This window comes from Megalobrama amblycephala, linkage group LG1 (genome assembly GCF_018812025.1).
Source record: "Megalobrama amblycephala isolate DHTTF-2021 linkage group LG1, ASM1881202v1, whole genome shotgun sequence".
Lineage (NCBI taxonomy): Eukaryota > Metazoa > Chordata > Actinopteri > Cypriniformes > Xenocyprididae > Megalobrama > Megalobrama amblycephala.
Genome location: NC_063044.1, coordinates 60,892,607 through 60,912,464, shown reverse-complemented (window position 1 = coordinate 60,912,464; position 19,858 = coordinate 60,892,607). Strand labels below are relative to the sequence as shown.

Sequence of the window (19,858 nt, the reverse complement as noted above, 5' to 3'; positions counted from 1 at the left end):
ATCACTGTTTACCTCCAGTGCTGATATAGATAAATTAACTATACATGTATATACATGTTATATACAAATATAACTATACTCTTACAACGGAATGAATTCAATACTGAATTTACTTAGGATGGACAATGACATAATTTTCTTTAAGTGCAGTGCAGGCCAAAAATTATATACCAGTTATCACTGTAAAAAATTGTAAAAGGAGCTATATAAATACAGGTGACTTGACTTGACTGACATATCTTTAAAAAAAGCTTCTCAAGAGAGTATTACAAGTATTCACAAGTATTACAAGGCCAATTAGCATGAGACCAGTATCCATATATATCACACCAGATCAACCAGATCACACAGCACTCTGTCAAACATACAAAAAGAGATTGTGGTAAGATTTTAATTATTTTTGAATTATTTCATTTGAAGAACCAGCATATGCTACCTTTAGCATATTAAACATATTTCTGTTGGATAACAGGACTGAATAGCTGACTATCTGATCATTTTAAAATCATCCAACATTCAATTTCAAATGAACCTATTTTAGTGCATAATGATATCACTATCACAAGACTTTGCATATCATTCCAGATGCAGCCACCAACTAGGAGAATTGAATCCATTGCCTTAGTATTTACTCTCTCTGGACTAAATGAAACAATGGGAAACAGATTTGTGTTTTTTTCTTTGACTGCATTGTATTATCCATTAATTGTGTTGTGTAATGTAACCATAATTTACACTGTAATCTCGCAGAAGAGGCTTCATGAGCCAATGTATGTCTTTCATATGTAATTTGTGTATAAATGGACTTTTTGGTACTGTTGGATTCTACCCTAAATTTATGTATGACTTATTATCCCAGTATCATGTGATTTCTTATGCTGGATGTCTGATTCAGATATTTGTCATTTATTCATCTGTTCTGTGTGACATTTCAACATTAACAGTGATGGCATATGACAGATATGTGGCAATATGTAGACCACTGGAGTATCATTCAATAATGACCAATCAGAGGGTTCTTGAATGTATCCTTTTCTGCTGGCTTTCTCCATTTTTTTGCATGTGTGTTGCAATTGTATTAACATCAAGACTAAAATTATGTGGCTCTAGTATTGAAAAGCTATATTGTGAAAATTGGTCAGTTGTTAAACTTTCCTGTTTTTCTACAACAGTAAATAATGTGATTGGGTATGTAATCATTATTATATATTTTGGACATGCAGTATTGATATTTTGCTCATACATTCACTTGATTGGAAAATGCAGAAAGTCAAAAGAGGGCAAGCATAAATTCATACAAACATGCGTACCACATCTTCTTGCACTGCTCAATGTTGAGTGTTGCATTGCTGTTTGACGTGCTGTACACTCGTTATGGTTCAAAAAATTTGCCGCAAGATTTACGTAATTTCATGGCTCTAGAATTTTTACTCATACCACCTATTTTAAACCCCCTCATTTATGGACTAAATCTGACAAGACTACGGAAGCAAGTCATGCGAGTGTTTTTCAAAAAAGAAGTGAAAATATCGGATTGAATAAGTCACAAAGATTTTTATTATCTTACATATTCTAACCCTAGACTCTTTGTGAGCAATTATTGAAACAACTTGTATTATGGAAATTGTTTTATTTTATTCAAAACAATGTACAATTTGTAATAGCTAGTAGGTTTGTCCTTTTCAGCCATATCATAAGAATTTGCCATTTATTTATTCATTTATTTATTTAATTGTAGGAAAAGAAATTATGTAGGCCTACACTTATTTTTAACTAGATGGATTTAGCCTAACTTCCATACTATTTAAAAATGACTGTAATTAATGTTTTGAAATTTAGTGGGGCAAAACTCAGGAATGAGATTGGCCTCAATTTTATGTTTTTAGTATTGGTCTCTGTATTGTATTGCTGGAGATTGAACAGTTAAAGTGATATGCTCAGTGCATCCCGAGATTAAAATGTACTGCCTGCTTATAATGGTCTGCATTTATGAATGAAACAAACTTAACACGTTCAAAATCATGTATTGATATTTTATAGTTGTGTATAGTTAAGTGCATAAGAAATCTAGCAGCAGAATATCCATTTTGAGTGAATAGCAGCAGCAATAAATAAACCTGTTTAAAATCGTTTTATGTTTTACAAGTTGTGTATGATGAAAGGAATAATTAAGCATAACCAAAGCAAATATGAGAACATGCATTTTGAGTCAATAAAAAACAGCAGCAGGAAGACACCCTTGCTGTGAAGTCACAATGAATCTGTTTGAGCATGGCAAAAAATAAATGCTCAGGTGGTTGGTGGGGGTTATAGAAGGTTCACATTGCTAAAGTCACAAGTTAAATAATCTCTGGACTTCGCTAGCTCAGATAAGCCACTTTCACGAGAGTACTACTAACTAAAAAATAACTGTAGAGAGTACTAAATTTACGTTAAATAAGAGTGGCCGGCTGCTGTTACAGATACTCAATTAAAAGTTTCACAAGATGTTGAAAACATTAGTGTCAGCACAAACATTTCAAAACATGACTACTGAATTTGAATATTAAACATCAAAACTAAACAACGTTCAGTTAAAGGTGCAAGAATTTTGCAGTAAAATATACAAAAACCACTAGGCCAGTGTTATATATTTTGTTCACTTGAGTACTTACAATATCCCAAATGTTTCCTAAATTGCAATTTTAATCAAGGCTCCGGGACGTGTGAGGAGTCGCCTGTCAATTGTGCCATACCCGTGTTACCCTCGGTTTCCGGTTTATTTGGTAGAAACCATGAAAACACCAAAGACGCTATAATATATGGCATGTTTTTTACAGACAATGGAACAGCTGTTTTAATATATTTATAGACAGAAAACTAATTATTGTTATATCAACACATATAGTCTTATATTGTTTAAATCTAATTTTCTTGATTTTTTACCATGCTTTACCATGCCTCAGAAAAAAAAACACTATTTGTGAAGTAGCTAACATAGCATAATCAGATGCAGCTTTATTTTTAGTAACAGTAATACAGCATTTTCTCCATCATGCAATACGTTTTAAGATGATGCTATTGCATTTATCAAAACAAGGCAAATGAATCTCAGGTCTGCATATCTATATGGGAGTTTTTATATCTAAATAAGTACAGTAGCTCACCTTCTGTCAGAGCAAAAGTATTTGCTATGTTAAAACAAAACATTAAATGAATCTCAAATATGACAGCGATTAAGCTTTAAACAAGTAATATTAGAGGGATATTTTGAATTGTTTTATTATGGGCTGTCAGTAAGAACTAAAAGCAAAGGTTAGGCTGCTAAATTTTAAAGATTTATCTACAGTAAAGAGCCTTAAATCCTAAATTAAGAACACATTTGCTAAAGAAAAATAAATAAAGCTTGGGTCTAATTTAAAAGTCTCTTTGTTCAACATGATGGAACAAAAGAACAACAACCCAAGCCAAAGATAACACTAGATGGTGACAAATCACCACTATATTACAGTATTTCACAATTGCTAAAACACATTTCTTGAAACCATCACTCATTTTCTCAAAACATTAAACACAAATCCAATCTTCAAACTAATTTCACAAAACTTCTGACTCTTATGGCAAAATCAAACAAAGCTTTCAGATCATACACACATTAAGCAAAATATAAACACATACAGATCATTCATTAGACACTACATTAAAAAATGGAAAACACAACATCCAGAACATGAGGTTACAGAAAAAAAGTATATTGTAACACAGTAAACACATTTTGCCATTACATAAAATGTATAGAAATCACAAGTAATGTGAATTTAAAGTATACTGTATGTACTGCAAGTAGAGTATTATATTCAATATTATATAGTATTGAATGTCTGTATATACAGTACTTACATACTGCAAACATACAGCAGTCTAAATGCAAATGACTAAAGGGTCAAAGAAAACTCTAAATGAAAAGCATGATACAGTAAACACACACACACACACACACACACACACACAAAAACAAAGTTCAGAGTCAGTGAGAGATTCATTCTGCTTCAGCATCATGTCTTCATGTTGGGTCCGGCCTAAATCAAGTCAAGTCACCTTTATTTCAATTGCAATTTATACTACACAGATACTAGTCTAGTCTAGTATAGTATAGTCTAGTCTAGTCTAGTCTAGTCTAGTATAGTATAGTATAGTATAGTATCATATAGTATAGTCAAAGCAGCTTTACAGTGATAACAGGTACATGATGATCAGTAATGCAAAGAGGGTTCATTTTGGCTGTACAGCTCTAAAAGAAAATAGTGTCATTGTTCAGCTGAAGTCAGTTCAGTGTTGATTCACTTACATTGTAAAGACCATCAATTATTATGTAAATTACTGTAATTATTTTCCTCTATAAAGCAGTTCTGCAGAAAACAGTGATGTCATCATCTAGGCTAGCTTAGTTCAGTTCTCATCCTATAATGTCAGTACTGTCAGATCAATAATATTGTTGAATATTATTGAATATTGTTGAGGACATTTTCTACATCACAGGCAATGTCGTCTCTTGCCAGGCAAAGGGAAAAACCTGTGCCGGATCCAGCCTTGACAGCCTTGTCTCCACACCTCTTGCTCTTTCTCCTCATCATCCTCTTACACATACTCTTCCTCCTCTACTTTTCAGATTGTTTCCATCTATTGTTGGTATCATCATTCAGCACCTGTGTCACCTGTGCACTCTGAACTGACCTATATTTTATACAGCTGATTTGATCACATCATTAGAAATAAGTGTGAACAATTTTGAGTCATTGTGTTTAAAGGATGACAACTGTGTTGTAGTTGTGTTTAACTTTTGCCACATGTATTTACCATTTTGCATCACAGTGCAAAATGTGTTTTAGTGAGTAAGAATGTGTTTAGAGTTTTGCAAAAAGAGTGGATGAGATTTGCAAACAGTGTCTTAACTACCTGAACTTGTTTAAGGTTTTGCCTACAAAGTGACTGATTCGACAAATGGGTTTAGGCCACTGAGCATTGGGTTCAGAGAATGGGGTTTAGTGTTTTAGCAATTGTGAAATACTGTAAGACTTTGTTTGGAAAGATTATTGAAATATGAGGGATTTTTACATGACTGCGCACCAAATTAGAAATAATTGTGCATCATAGTATTATAGTATTCATTGTTCCGTTACTGATAATTTTACAGGTTTTTTTTTTTTAAACAATCGCTAGGACACATTTTTCAGTACTTAGGTCACTTTCTTCACACAGTTCTCCTAACCAAATTTCACCTTGGCACAGCAGTCAATTTCACATTCAAAATGCACTAAATCTACCAAAACACTTCAAACATGTCTCAAATCAACTCATTCCTCCAGAACACCAGCAAAGGTTTTCACCCAAACACACTTTGTCAGTCATAAAACACTGACCTAAAAAAAAGGTTTCTTTTGTAAAGTTTCTTAACAAAACAAGAATAACACACTCTATTGGTTATAATTCACTACAGTTTGTATGTTATTTGAAAGATGTAGTCATTGAATGCACTTTGTGCCAAAGCAACGATAAATGATCCACAGTTTAGCCCACATAGATTTCTGTTGTGCTCACTGTGTGAAGAGTTTTGAAAAAATGACCCAAGTATTGAGAAATGGGTCCTAGCAATTGTAAAAAAACTGTAATGACATAAAACATATTTTTGACTTTCTGAAATACTATGAAATACAGTAAGTATCAGCACAAAATAAACAGGTAAAGCTATGAATTAACCAGCTTTTAGGCAACAGCCTATACATTTGATATATACGTGCAGATGAGAACATATTTAGATGCTAAACCCAACTTTTTTTGTGGATAAAATTAAATGAGCTTGCAGTTGGTCCGAATGTCTAAGACCACATTTAAATTTTTTTGAACAAATTATGTTTCCCCTCAACCTTTAAACCTGAAAAAAAGTGTTATCCAGCATGTGAACTGCACTGTACAAATATCAGATGTTCTTGTTTCAACTGAAGCACAGGTTACGTGGAACATTCTCAGATGGTTTAGCATCCATGCCAGCTTGAGCCCTCCTGTCAGGGACACATACTACTGTGAAAATAACTGTGAAAATAAATTTTTCCCTCAGATTGTTATGATGAAAAAATAATCTACAATGAAAACCACTGTAGTATATTTAAAAAGAATGAACATTAGAAGTATTGGTAACACTTTACTTGAAGGGGTGTGCATAAGACTGACATGACACATAATCTTCATAATCTATTATAAAATTATTTGACAGAGTATTAACACTTAATGGCATTTTAATGACAAACAATTTGTACACTGTGTTAGGTCAAGAAAAATACATGATCTGTTATATTATACAGAGTATTAAATTATTTGACAGAGTACCACTGAAAAAAAAAGGTTTTATTCACATTGTCATTTTTAATGCAAAGATGACATTTTTGAGATGTCTTTTTTGACAATGACATTATTTATCTTTATGAGTTAACATTACATGAAACTGTGGTTGGTTTTGACATGAGGCCATTATAATAGTGTCATGAATATTTTTCTGACCACTTTTTTTCAGTGGTACAAATTGAACTTGTCATTTAAATGTCAGTTAAGTGTTAAACTCTGTCAAATAATTTTAAAAATATTCATGATAATTATGCTGTTAAAAAAATAAAAAAAGAGTAATTGCGACTTTTTTTCAGAATTTGACTTTTTATCTTGCATTCCGAGTTTATATATTGGAAAGAACTGAAAATTTGTACTCAAGTACAAGTACTGTTACATTGCTGAAATAATACTCAATTACAAGTAAAAGTACTGGTGTAAAAGTACTTGAGTAAAAGTACAAATTACTCTTCTCAAAAACTACTCAAAGTACTAAAATTACTAGTTACTTTTTAGCCGACGATATTTAATGAATTGCCTAATAATATTCAATCAAAGTAGAAAATAGCTACTTTCAACAAAGCACTTTCACCTTATTCATGAAGTGCATGAATTAGTGGTCACAATACTGGAATTTCTAACTGCAATACAATACAAATTATCAATATTCAGTATCATTTTAAATACCAATAACATTGATCAATTACCGTTACAATAATCTCACTTAAATATTTGCTCACTCTGTGCATTTGTGTCTTTACAATAGGGTAACTTTGTTGCAGTAGCTCACATGCAGCACAAGAAAGCTTGATTTAAAACTGAATTGAATTTACAAAAAAGACAGGTAAACAGTCAGTAATAAAATAAGAACAAAAACAAATTACCTCAATTCAGTTGAGGTATATGAAATATAACAACACTGAATTTGTATATGCCCTGTATCTTAAAGGGTTAGTTTCACCCAAAAATGAAAATTCTGTCATTAATTACTCACTCTCATGTTTCAAACTCATAAGACCTTCGTTCATCTTCAGAACACAAATTCAGGTCTTTTTGATGAAATCTGAATGCTTTCTGACCCTCCATAGACTGCAACGTTATTAGCACTTTTTATGGCCCAGAAAGATAGTAAAGACATAGTTAAAACCTTAATGTTATGAAGCGACCGGAATACTTTTTTGCACAAAATAAACAAAAAAACCCACTTTATTCAACAATTTATTCTCTTCCATGTCAGTCTCTGACACTGTTGACGTAGTAAACACAGTGCAGGACTTCCAGGTTCTACGTCAGAACGTCGGCTCATTATTGGTCGGATTTCAGTACAACATCACATGCATGCCATGCGCTGTGGTGCTCACACGAAGACCATCAGAGAATGACACAGAGAGAGGAAATTGTTTAATAAAGTCATTATTTTTGTTTTTTGCACACAAAAAGTATTCTGGTTGCTTTATAACATTAAGGTTGAACCACTGTAGTCACAAGGGCTACTTTAACAATGTCTTTACTATCTTTCTGGGCCTGCAAAAGTTGCAATTACGTTGCAGTCTGGGGTCAGAAAGCTTTCAGATCTTCATTTGTGTTCTGAAGATAAACGATGGTCTTACGGGTTTGGAACAACATGAGGATGAGTAATTAATGACAGAAATTAAATTTTTTTGGTTGAACTAACCCTTTAAGAGCCATATAATATGTTGTTTATTTAGATAAAAAGAACATCAGAATGGTTTGACCTTTAATGTCTGTATGTAGTGATGCAGTTAGACAGACTAGGTTATTTATATGTAAAAATCATACAAATGCCCCATTCTGAAACATACATCTACATTGTAAAGAAATTAAAGATCCAACTTTGTTTGTTGAGACTTTCTGGTGCATTTCACTTATAGCCAATAAGATTTCCTGTAGCATTTTCATCGGCCAGGCATTCTGATTGATAACTTTTGACAACGTTTAATTTAAGAGCACGGAGAGATTCACGATTGCACACTACACAGAGTGCGCACTCATAAGAGGAGAGGCAGTTCACTTGTATATTTGAGAGCTTGCGTCGTTTTCTGCCATTACATGAATGTGCTGTCGCGTTACAATAATGCGCTCTCCACAAACCTGTGCGTATGATTAAAATTATGTGCAATACCTGCAATACCTGTGTAGGGTCTGCACAGTCTCAAGGATGAGCAGGTCCCACCATAAACTGTGTTTAAGCCTCAATTCACGGAACTTTGGTTTGTAAATCTTACATCGATTCTGGCCCGGCAGACACTAATGGATCACGAGACTCTTTTTATGACTGTTTCGATAAGTCCCCTAACCTCTCCTCCGCGACTTCAAAGGGGGTGCAACGCCACGGATCGGGTTCTAGGGACCAGGTCCAAATTCCAAACGGTCATAAAAGGAAAATACACGCACACACCCACAGACACATACACACACACGGCTCCCCTACATAGAGACTGTATGCACAAACATTATACCTACAAATATGAATGTATCGGCCATTGTAGTGCTCGCTGCATGTATGTGTTACTAGTGTAGAATTGACTGTAGTAGGTTAGTTTTCATGTGAAACTGTAGTAATAGAGTGTAAAGGGTATCTTCTTTATATGACGAGAGACACCTGTCGAGTTTGATCTCTCCGTAAAGCTGTGAATCCGAGCTATTCACTGATGTACGTTACATTTCTGTCAAATGCATCGTTCAATGTTTAATAACACTATGAAGAAAATGCATTGATTCAACATACCATAAATTGATTCGGGAGACAGGACAAAGGAATGTGGAAACCCGCCAAATTGCAACGCTAGCATTGGAGGACGTTATCAAGAAGGCGTTCTGGTCTGTTGTCTTTAAAACACCATGACACGCGTCTTTTGGTGGCACAAGTTTTCTGCACGAGTTCCTGCCGTCAAGACGGACTCTCTTCTTTATTTTCCGGTCATATTACAACAGTTAAACCTTCGTTTGAAACTTCGCCGAAACAACCTCCGGAAGAAGAAGCAACTATCAAACCGAGCGCTCCGAAACTCCAAGCACCCTGACTAACCTATGCAAGTATAACGTTATTACGATTTTAAATACTGAGTTTCCTTGCTGGCTCTTAAAGGTGAACTGTTGCAATTTGACCTGCTTTGATCATCTCTTTCGTTTCTGCCTCTCCTTCTACTTTGTATGTATTTGTATTTACTTGTGTCCATTTAGCCGTATAACCTGTGTATTACCCGTTTCGTATATTAAACTCATTATATCCATGCTTTTTGTTCACTTGCTCATTTTAGCAACAACCGAGTCACTTTAACGTTCTGATTCTAATATCCTTGCTCTATATTTGGAGGCTATGATAGAAAGTTAGTCTTCCGGCCCGAGAATAACATTTCTGTCGTGATAATCTGTGGATAATTTTCCGTTTCGGTGGACGAACTGATAGTTTTCCACATAATTATTAAACCAGAACTAATCATATATGTGATTGATTATAATTCGTTGTAGTTAATTCACCATATATGTTTAATTCCCCGTTGGGTCGATATATGAACGTCATAAAGCTTTCTGAATTATGATATTCATATTTCATCCATAAATTGATTAATAACTGTACATCGCTACACCTGCAATCCTGCGCTGTAACTGAAACGAGTGACAACAGTAGGAGCGGGTGTGTGTCAAACTCACTGTCGAGCAGATGAGAGAATGAGAATGTGCCGCTGATAAAATATCAGGGTTTTCATTGGTCCGTTTACGATCGCATAACTTTATTGGCTACCGATATGCTGGTCAAAGGTTTCAATATTAAAGGAGCTCTATGTAGGAATGACACCGAGTGGTCGAAATAGTTACTGCAGTCCAAATTCAAAATATTGTTTGACCCGCCCCCTTGTTCAAAGACGCGGGTGGCCAGTTTGAGGACACGCAACAAGGGGGAGCACAATTGACAATGAAAGCTGATGTAGCGAAAATTAACTCAAAGGGGAAATATTAATAATTATTCATAACTCATTATGATTATTAATTATGATTAATTATGAATATGCAAATCCGTTAATCAGATTAACTGGACGTAGCTACATTAAAATTAACATTACAATCAGTTAACCTGTTCGTCCAGTGAACGCTCAGTGTTGATTGTTTATTAATTCTAAGAAATGTCAATTTCCAAGTTATGGAAAAATAATATTTCTTATTGTACTGTACTACTCACGTAGTCCGGATCTATCACTTAAGAGGCAATTCATTAGCAGACGGAGTCAGAACCAAACGTGTATTGTGCACAATCTTTATTAACTAACTCACAAACACATAACTAAACTAACAAACACATAACATAACATACATAAAGGGTCACACACACACACACACGCAAGTCAGAATGAGTAATGATAGTGTTGAACCGGAAGAGATGCTGTTACTAGAACTACATGAAATGTCAAAGGCAATCTGGAAAGGACTCATCAGTTTCTTTTAGCAATAGCAAAGGTAAAGTCTTTACAAATCAATACTAAATCGCTGTTTAGCATTAAAATGTACGATACTTGCAAGATGCCTTTAGGCTGAAGAGCGTCGGATCTGCAGGTTGAGGATAACTCTTGAAGTTATCATCTGAAGTTGTTGCCAGTCTGTTGGGTGATGAGCACATGGCTGGGTGTTGTAGGCCAGGGGCCTACCAGCCTTGCGGCCGGGCCTAGAGAGGCCGGCCGCAAGGAGATTTGTTCGGTCCAGAAGCAAGGAAGAAGAAGAGAGGGAGTGGCACTGTTCGCTGGTTTTTAACCTCTGGTCAAAGTCACACCTCTCAGTTGTTGACCGGACCAATGAAGATGTTGTAATTCTGGGTGGCAACACCCCTCCTGTCAGGGCTTTTACAACCCAGAAAGATTAACAAGCTGAGTTCTTGAATCAGAACTATTAAATATTCTTTTAATACTGATGTGTTGCACAGGTATGGATGTACCGCATACACAAACAATTAAATCTTCCCGCTACGAACGTATAGACACTAAACATGGCATGATTGAAGTTACCGTGCAGGTCATAACATTTAACAATCATCAAACATGTAAATACAATGAGTACAATACAACATCAGTAATAATGGATACCATTTCCTGAGAAGGAATCATTTATAGCACAGTCTGTCTATACATTAATGCCATAGAGTCTGTGTTCTGTGTGGAAAATGCAGGGAAGATGCAGATTTTCTGTGTCTCTACTCTGTTCTCCATGCGGCAACCACATTCCTCAGCGCAATAAACTTGTAACTGAAAACTTCCCGGGGGATGGGGACAGACTCCAGAGTGAGCTTAAAACTATTGGTTAACTAACCAATAATTGTGTCTGATTTGCCTCAGTCATTACACTGAGGAGACTTACACACTGTAAGCTGATGAGTTGATTTATCTGTGTTTTAATATGCTGTCGTTCATAGAGATTTTTAGATGGATGCAGAGGTTTTTTAGGTTGGGTAGAATCTGCAATTCTCTGACCCAGTTTGTTTGCTGGTTTCCATGGCTGCAATACGTGGTGTTTTCCGCCAACTGGCAACCTGTGATGTTGAAATACTATTGGATAAACTGGCAGCACGTGGTTTTGCACAGATCAAAGACAGACATTCCGACATGGAACGCACATTTTCAAAGTAGAATATCTGGCTGTAGCATTGTTTTTCTGAGAAACAAGTAGGTGAACTTAGCATGTTTCTTAAATATCTGCAAACATATTGGGGTATTTTTATGCTTTATTAAAAATTTAGTAAACAGTTTGTTACATGAACTATGTTATTTGAAAGATGTAGTCATTGAATGCACTTTGTGCCAAAGCAACGATAAATGATCCACAGTTTTACTTTAGTAAAATTCTTACATACAGCCCCTTTAATTAAAATTGTTGGCGTACTCAGTAACGGAATGTGATTTTACAAGCAGCGAAGTAGATTACTTAGCTTAATTTGTATTTAAGTACAAGTAAAATTACAGATTAAAAAATGTACTCAAAAGTACAGAAACCTGAAAAAACTACTTAATTACAGTAACGTGAGTAGTTGTAATTCGTTACTTCCACCTCTGTTTATATTGCACAATTGCAAGATAAAAAGTCAGAATTACTCTGTTGCAGAATTACTAATTTTTTTATTTAGTGACGGAAACGGGCTTCCATAGATAATAAACCATTTCAAATTTCTTAAAAAAGATGACACTGTTATAAAATAATGGTAACACTTTATTTTAGGGTCTTTTTGCTTATTACTATTAGCATGCATATTACTAGAATATTGGCTATTTATAAGTACTTATTAAGCATATTAATACCTTATTCTGCATTACCTTATTCTACATTCATAATCCTAGCCAATACATAAACTTTACAATTAACTATATTTATAAGCAGTAAATTAGGAGTTTATTGAGGGAAAAGTCATAGTTAATAGTATATATGCCTTCCCTATACTGAAGTGTTACCAAAATATTGTAATGTAATATTAACCCATAAAGCTAAGTAGTTTCTTAAGTTTGATAATTAATCTGCTATGTCATGTTTTTATGACAGGTTATGTTGTCTTGGTAATGTCAAGATCTATTTCGACCTCACTCAGACCGTCACCACGGTCTTACCTGAATGACGCCATTCTTCCGCCTATCCTCGAGACCTAATATCAACAATGTCAGGTGACTGACCTTAGGGGTTGACTATATAACATCCGGATGAACCAACCACTTCCTCTTGCCTTTCTCGCCTCATCTGAGACCGAAGCGGTAAAATTTGAGCTTAATTACAGGAGAGATTACAGTTCCAATCCATCACGTTTTCGTGCAGGTGCTTCATGTCCCTGAGGATTGCGGTGGATTTCTCCTCATTTATATATCTTGGTGCGTCGTTGGAACTACGTCGGTGAGTGTTTCTTTTGTTTGTATTCAGGTGTTTTTTGTTGGGTCGGCTGTTCGCAGCTGACAAGTGTTTTTCCATCCTATCTACTGCGTGTGCGCACGTAGAATGGTGGATTTATAATTTTCTCTTAGAGCTCTGTTCGCAGAGTTATTTTGTAAGATGATTATGAAGAATGATTCGTCACAATCTATATATTAATGGTACATCGTTAATTGTATTTTTCAACTAATTCCAAGTAGATTATTCTAAAGAATTACAGTTTAAAAAGGGGTTTTCTGTCAATCCAAGGGTTCTGTTCGCAGACTTTAAGGATGATTAATGAATTGTGATTCGTCACAACCTTTATGTTAATGGCATTTTCACTTATGGTATTCAACTAAATGCCAGATTTATTTTTTAAATCTTGCAGTTTAATTTCAATTGATTAAAATACTGTGATTCGTTACAGTTAAATTTGTTTATTTAATTATTATTTTCCCCTTACCATAGACTGTTATTATACGAGTGACTTGAACTCTGGATTGTCATGAGTCACTCAAAATGTCGCTTTTGCCAAACTGGTTTACACCCACGTGATGGGCACCGGGAATGCCCCTCCTGTTTGGGTATGCAGCATTTATTAGATGATATTGAAAACCCTTGTGCAGCTGCATTGGAGCTATCTTTGCAGGAAAGAAAACAGAGAGCCAGACATTCAACTGGTGGTGGCAAAGAAGTGATTCCTAGCACTTCCCCTCATAAACGCAAGAGGCCTGATGATTTCACTAAGCCCTCATGTCCTGGCATACCTCAGGATAAACGGGAAAGGGCCACAGTAGTACAAGAGCCCGAAGGTGACACTCAATTACAAATTTTGGCAGCATTGCATGACTTAGCTGGTAAGCTTGAAACACGTAATCCTCCAGTAAACGCACAACCATCTGTACTCCCTGTTGCACCTCCTCCTGGAGATGAGTTAACATCAAATCAGGAAAGGAGGGATGATTCTATGGATGCCGTATCACTACATGCAAATAATTCTCTCTATGGTAGTGAAGAGAATGCTGAAGAAAATGAGGAAGAGGAATTTAGATCTGATGTTTCAGAAGGGTATCCACATTCTGACATTATTTCTAGCATTTTAAGTGCAGCAAGGATCCTGGGCCTTGATACTCAGGAAGAAGCTACAGCTCCTGCTCCGACACAAGGTGTATGGACGAGCATTTCCCGTACACAGCCTCCTGCATCTATTCCTGTGGCTGATGATTATTCACAGATGTTAAGGAAAGCCTGGAATAATCCAAAAGCTGCACCTCAGTTTAATGCGGGTTGTAGGCAGTTTGTTAAAATAAATTATCCCTCTGAGAGTGGTATGGGGAACATGCCATCAGTGGAGCGAGAGATCGCAGCCTTAACCACTTTGGGACCTGATAAGGTTACAGACAACCCTCGTTGTCCTGGTAAGGAGTGTCAGAAGACTGATCGGTTAATGTGCCAAGCGTATAATGCAGCTACCCGGGCAGCCCGATCAGGAAATGCTTTGGCAATAGTTTTGGCTGCTTTGAGGAAGGTTGTCAATACAGAGGAGCGTGATGTCATGAATTTGATTGACACAGCACTCATCACACACTCACAGCTTACGAGAGATATTGGAGCATCTATGTCTTCAGCAATTTTAGCTCGAAGACAGATTTGGTTAGCCCAAACATCTTTGCCTGAGACTATTAGGAAGGAACTGACTAATATGCCAGTGGTTCCAGGACGGATATTTCACAATGATTCCCAGTCTTTACTGGATACTGCTGAGCAGGCAAGACGCAGAAGAGAAACAGTTCAGCAAACTTTTGGTGGACCTGCCAGATATGGCCATAGAGCTGGTCATTCCTTTCAGCCCCTACCATTTCCTCGTTCGGAACCTTGGGGGTATGACAAAAGACGAACTAGAGGATACCAGTTCCATGATCGAGGCACCAGACAGTTTTACCAAAATCCCCAAACTGACCAACCTCACACTCCAGTCAGGGGAGGACCTCTTAAAAGGCGTACTACCAGGGGTTCTAAACCCCGGGGAGGCCATGCATAGCGGTCTAGGAGTCGCCGGGGAATGCTCCCAACTATGCCTGGACAGTTGGGAAAAAGTGACATCAGATCCTTGGGTTCTAGATACCATCAAGACAGGGTACAGGATACAGTTCCGGCGACGCCCTCCTACTTTTCAGGGATTCATATGACCATGGTCAAAGACCCAGTCCAGGCACAAATTTTGGTCAACGAGATCACAGTCTTATTACAGAAAAAAGCGATTGTACAGGTAAACGCCAACGAACAGCTAACTGGGTTCTATTCGAAATATTTCCTAGTACCCAAGAAAGATGGCAGACTTCGACCAATTCTGGATTTACGACAACTGAACAGATTCATAAAGGTGTTACCTTTCAAAATGCTGACTACAGTGCAAATTCTGGAAGTCTTAGAACTGGGAGAATGGTTCACTTCCATAGACTTAAAGGATGCATATTTCCACGTGCCCATCTGTCAAGATCATCAACCGTTTCTTCGCTTTGGCTTTCAAGGCCGGGTCTATCAGTACAGGGTCCTTCCATTTGGCCTGTCTCCTGTCTCCAAGGGTCTTTACCAGGGTGGTTTCAGCAGCCCTTCGACCTCTTCAGTGTGCAGGTTTGAAAATTCTATCATACCTGGACGACTCAGGGCAGTGTATCTCTCCCTGAGGGCTTTTTACCCATTGTTGCAGAACAAACATGTTTTGGTAAGAACGGACAACATGTCTGCAGTGTACCACATCAATCACCAGGGCGGCACCAGATCAGCACGATGTCTCCAGGTGACAAAGGAACTGCTTTCCTGGGCTTTTCTGAAACTCTCATCACTCAGGGCAGTATACATACCGGGGGTAGCAAACAAGGCAGCAGATCTTTTGTCTCGAACTGGACCTCTCCCGGGAGAATGGCGTCTCCATCCCGAAGTAGTGAGACTTATATGGAGTCGGTTCGGTATGGCGAGGATCGATCTGTTTGCGACCACAGAGACAACACATTGCGACCTATGGTATTCCTTGAACAACCAGGGAGGTCCCTTGGGGATAGATGCACTCAAGAATGGCCGAAAGAATTGTTGTACGCTTTTCCTCCCCTACCGTTGATTCCCCTGGTGCTCAGGAGGATAGCACTGGGACATCACAAAGTTTTACTTGTGGCCCCGAGGTGGCCAAAGAAACATTGGTTTCCAGCCCTTGTACGTTTGGTCCAAGGTCACCCTTGGCCGTTACCGAAGAGAGTCGATCTTCTTTCCCAAGCGGAGGGCCAAATCTGGCACCCGAAACCAGAGATGTTACAACTGTGGGTATGGCCTTTCATAAGTCCTTCTCTAAAGACTTAGATGAAGCTGTATTGAGGACAATAAATAGTTCCAAAGCGCCCTCTACATGGAGTAACTACTCTAGCAAGTGGAGAATTTTCTCAACATGGTGTCAAGACCGTCAGCTAAACTCGGCCAGTTGTGACACCAATTTGGTTCTTCGGTTTCTACAGTCATTGTTGGACTCTGGGAAATCGGTAAATACCATAAAGGTCTACATTGCAGCCATCTCCCACTTCCACACATTAGTAGATGGTGTAAGTGTTGGCAAACACTCCTTGGTATCTCAATTTCTTAAGGGTGCACATCGTTTACACCCAGGGAGAGTTATGAGATCACCTTCTTGGGACCTTACTATTGTCTTACACTCACTGGCTAAAGCACCCTTTGAACCTTTGGAACAAGCTGATCTTAAGTTCTTGACATGGAAAACGGTTTTCCTTTTGGCAATATGTTCAGCCAAAAGAGTTGGTGAATTGCATTCTTTATCAGTCAGTGAAGACTGCTTGAGATGGAAGGCGGAGAAAACGGGGGTTTTTCTTTGGCCAAACCCGTCATTTCTACCCAAGGTCCTTAAGCCTAGTACAATAAATCAAGTAATTGAGCTTGATGCTTTCCATCCTGACCCTCTTTGTACGGGTACAGGGTTGGATAATTTTTCTCTTTGTCCTGTTAGAGCATTGCGTACATACATTGAGCGCACTCGCCCATTGCGGCACTCACACACACAACTATTTGTATGCTTTGACAACTATTTGTATGCTTTGACAAGAAGTGTACAGGTAAGCCTGTGTCTAAGCAATGTTTGTCTCATTGGATTGTGGATACAATTTCACAAGCATATTCGAACCAGAATATCCCCATTCCGGGTGATCTGGTTGCTCACTCTACCAGGAGCATGGCTACTTCTTGGGCAGCACTCAAGGGAGTAGCGCTCTCAGACATCTGTGCTGCAGCCTCTTGGAGTACTCCATGTACCTTTACGAGATTTTATAGGATTAATGTGACAAATCCGAATTCTTTGGGGTCTACCGTTTTATCTGTTGCTAAATTGCCAGGAGAGGGAGGAGATATTAGTCCCTCGTGACCCTGATGTTATTAGTCATCCAGGTAAGACCGTGGTGACGGTCTGAGTGAGGTTGAAATAGATCGTAAGTTATGTCTATAACTATGGATCTATGAGACCGAACGATAACGGTCACCATCCCTTGTCACTCGGGACGAACTGGGGCGTTCCAGGCAAGAGGAAGTGGTTGGTTCATCCGGATGTTATATAGTCAACCCCTAAGGTCAGTCACCTGACATTGTTGATATTAGGTCTCGAGGATAGGCGGAAGAATGGCGTCATTCAGGTAAGACCGTGGTGACGGTCATCGTTCGGTCTCATAGATCCATAGTTATAGACATAACTTACGTTATCATGACAAAAACACTGACAGGTTATGATGTATTGGTTCATGTCAAGTTGCCATAACAAAGACATCTCAAACAACGTCATCTTTGCATTAAAACTGACATAATTGAGCAAATGACACTTAATGACAGTTGTCATAAACATGCATAAAACCTCCTTCATATTCATAACGTGTCATGTCATGATTATGACGGTGTCATGCCAGTCTTATGCACAAGTATATCCACTAGTGGGACAAGAACTTTGGATCCTACTGTATAAAATCTGAAAGTAGACAAAACATTACAAAAGATTATATGCTTTTAATCATGTCTTTGGTTGTCTACAGCTTTACATAGAATTCCACACACACACAGGTTTGTTTTTGTGAATTGTGGGGACATTCCATAGGTGTAATCGTTTTTATACTGTACAAACCGTATTTTCTATCGCCCTACACTACCCCTAAACCTAACCATCAAAGAAAACTGTGCACATTTTTACTTTCTCAAAAAAAAAAAAAAAAAAAAAAAAAAAAAAAAACACATTCTGTATGATTTATAAGCCTTTTGAAAAATGGGGACATGGGGTAATGTCCTCATAAGTCACCCTCTCCTTGTCAAACCCATGTCATTATACAAATTTGTGTCCTGATATGTCACAAACACACACACACACACACACACACACACACACACACACACACACACACACTGTATTTCACAAAGATCATGAAATTGCCAATATTTTAGGTACTTTTAGTTTTGAAGTATAATAATAATTGAAATATATAATAATTGTTGATACACACAATCTCTGGGTTATTTTAACAGTACATTTTCTGATCAAAAGTGTTCTTTGGACATTCATTCGACATAACACAGTCAATCTGTATATTAACAGAAAAAAAAAACTGTGGCAATGGAATAGTTTATGAAGATTATCAAATGAGGAAGGCAGTCCAAGGCCTTGCTTTGCTATTTTGAACTTTTAAGTAACAGAAATTATTTTAACATAAGACACAATTCAGGAATGTAGGGAGCACAGATAAACACATATAAGAAACCATATACATTGCTTAAAATGCTAAGACTACCCACACCACATGATATGTTAATGATTGAAAGATTATCAAAATAGCTTATTAAAGCTGCAGTAGTAACTTTTGTAAAAATGTATTTTTTAAATATTTGTTAAACCTGTATTATGTCCTGCAGTAGAATATGAGACAGATAATCTGTGAAAAAATCAAGCTCCTCTGGCTCCTCAGTGTCCTATTGCCATTTGCAGAAATACCGCTCCCGGTAAGAAACAACCAACAGAGCCAGGAGGAGTGTCTTAGCAGTGTCAATCAAGCTCGCGTGCGCGCTGATCTCACCCTCTCATGCACAGCGCAGCGCATACAGGCGTTAAAATTCAAGATTACCGTGTGCTGCAGCTTTGCTTATGGCGGAAAAACAATCCAAACTGCCAATTCCTCGAGTGGCACCTGCTCATAAAATAAAGACGGGTAAACGGAAAAAGATGACGATATAAAAAAGCCAAAAAGAAAGAATTAGATAGAGCCCGAAATAAAACGAGGGTAAATATCGGAGCGGCTTTTCCGAGGTGGAGGGAGCTACGTGTCCTGAAAGGATTAAAAACCGATGCAGAGTCAGCCACATTTCTGCTTGACAAGTAAGTATCCCTGCTTGATTTGTTTAATTTTTTAAGAACTACACAACTAAGATAATTTTAAAACAGGCCTGCCCGTCCCCTGCCTGATGCTTCTTCTTCTCCCTGCCCAGTGACTCCTCGAAGTATTCCTCGTTGGAGCCCATTGACTCGGTGTCAAAACTCTAGCCGCATAACGTACAGATAAAATGTCACGCACTG

General features: G+C 37.4%; 1 pseudogene; it reads left to right on the top strand.

Annotated features, from left to right (window-relative positions):
* Positions 1 to 585: 585 nt before the first annotated feature.
* On the top strand, positions 586 to 1,788 carry LOC125250229 (annotated as a pseudogene).
* Positions 1,789 to 19,858: the final 18,070 nt, after the last annotated feature.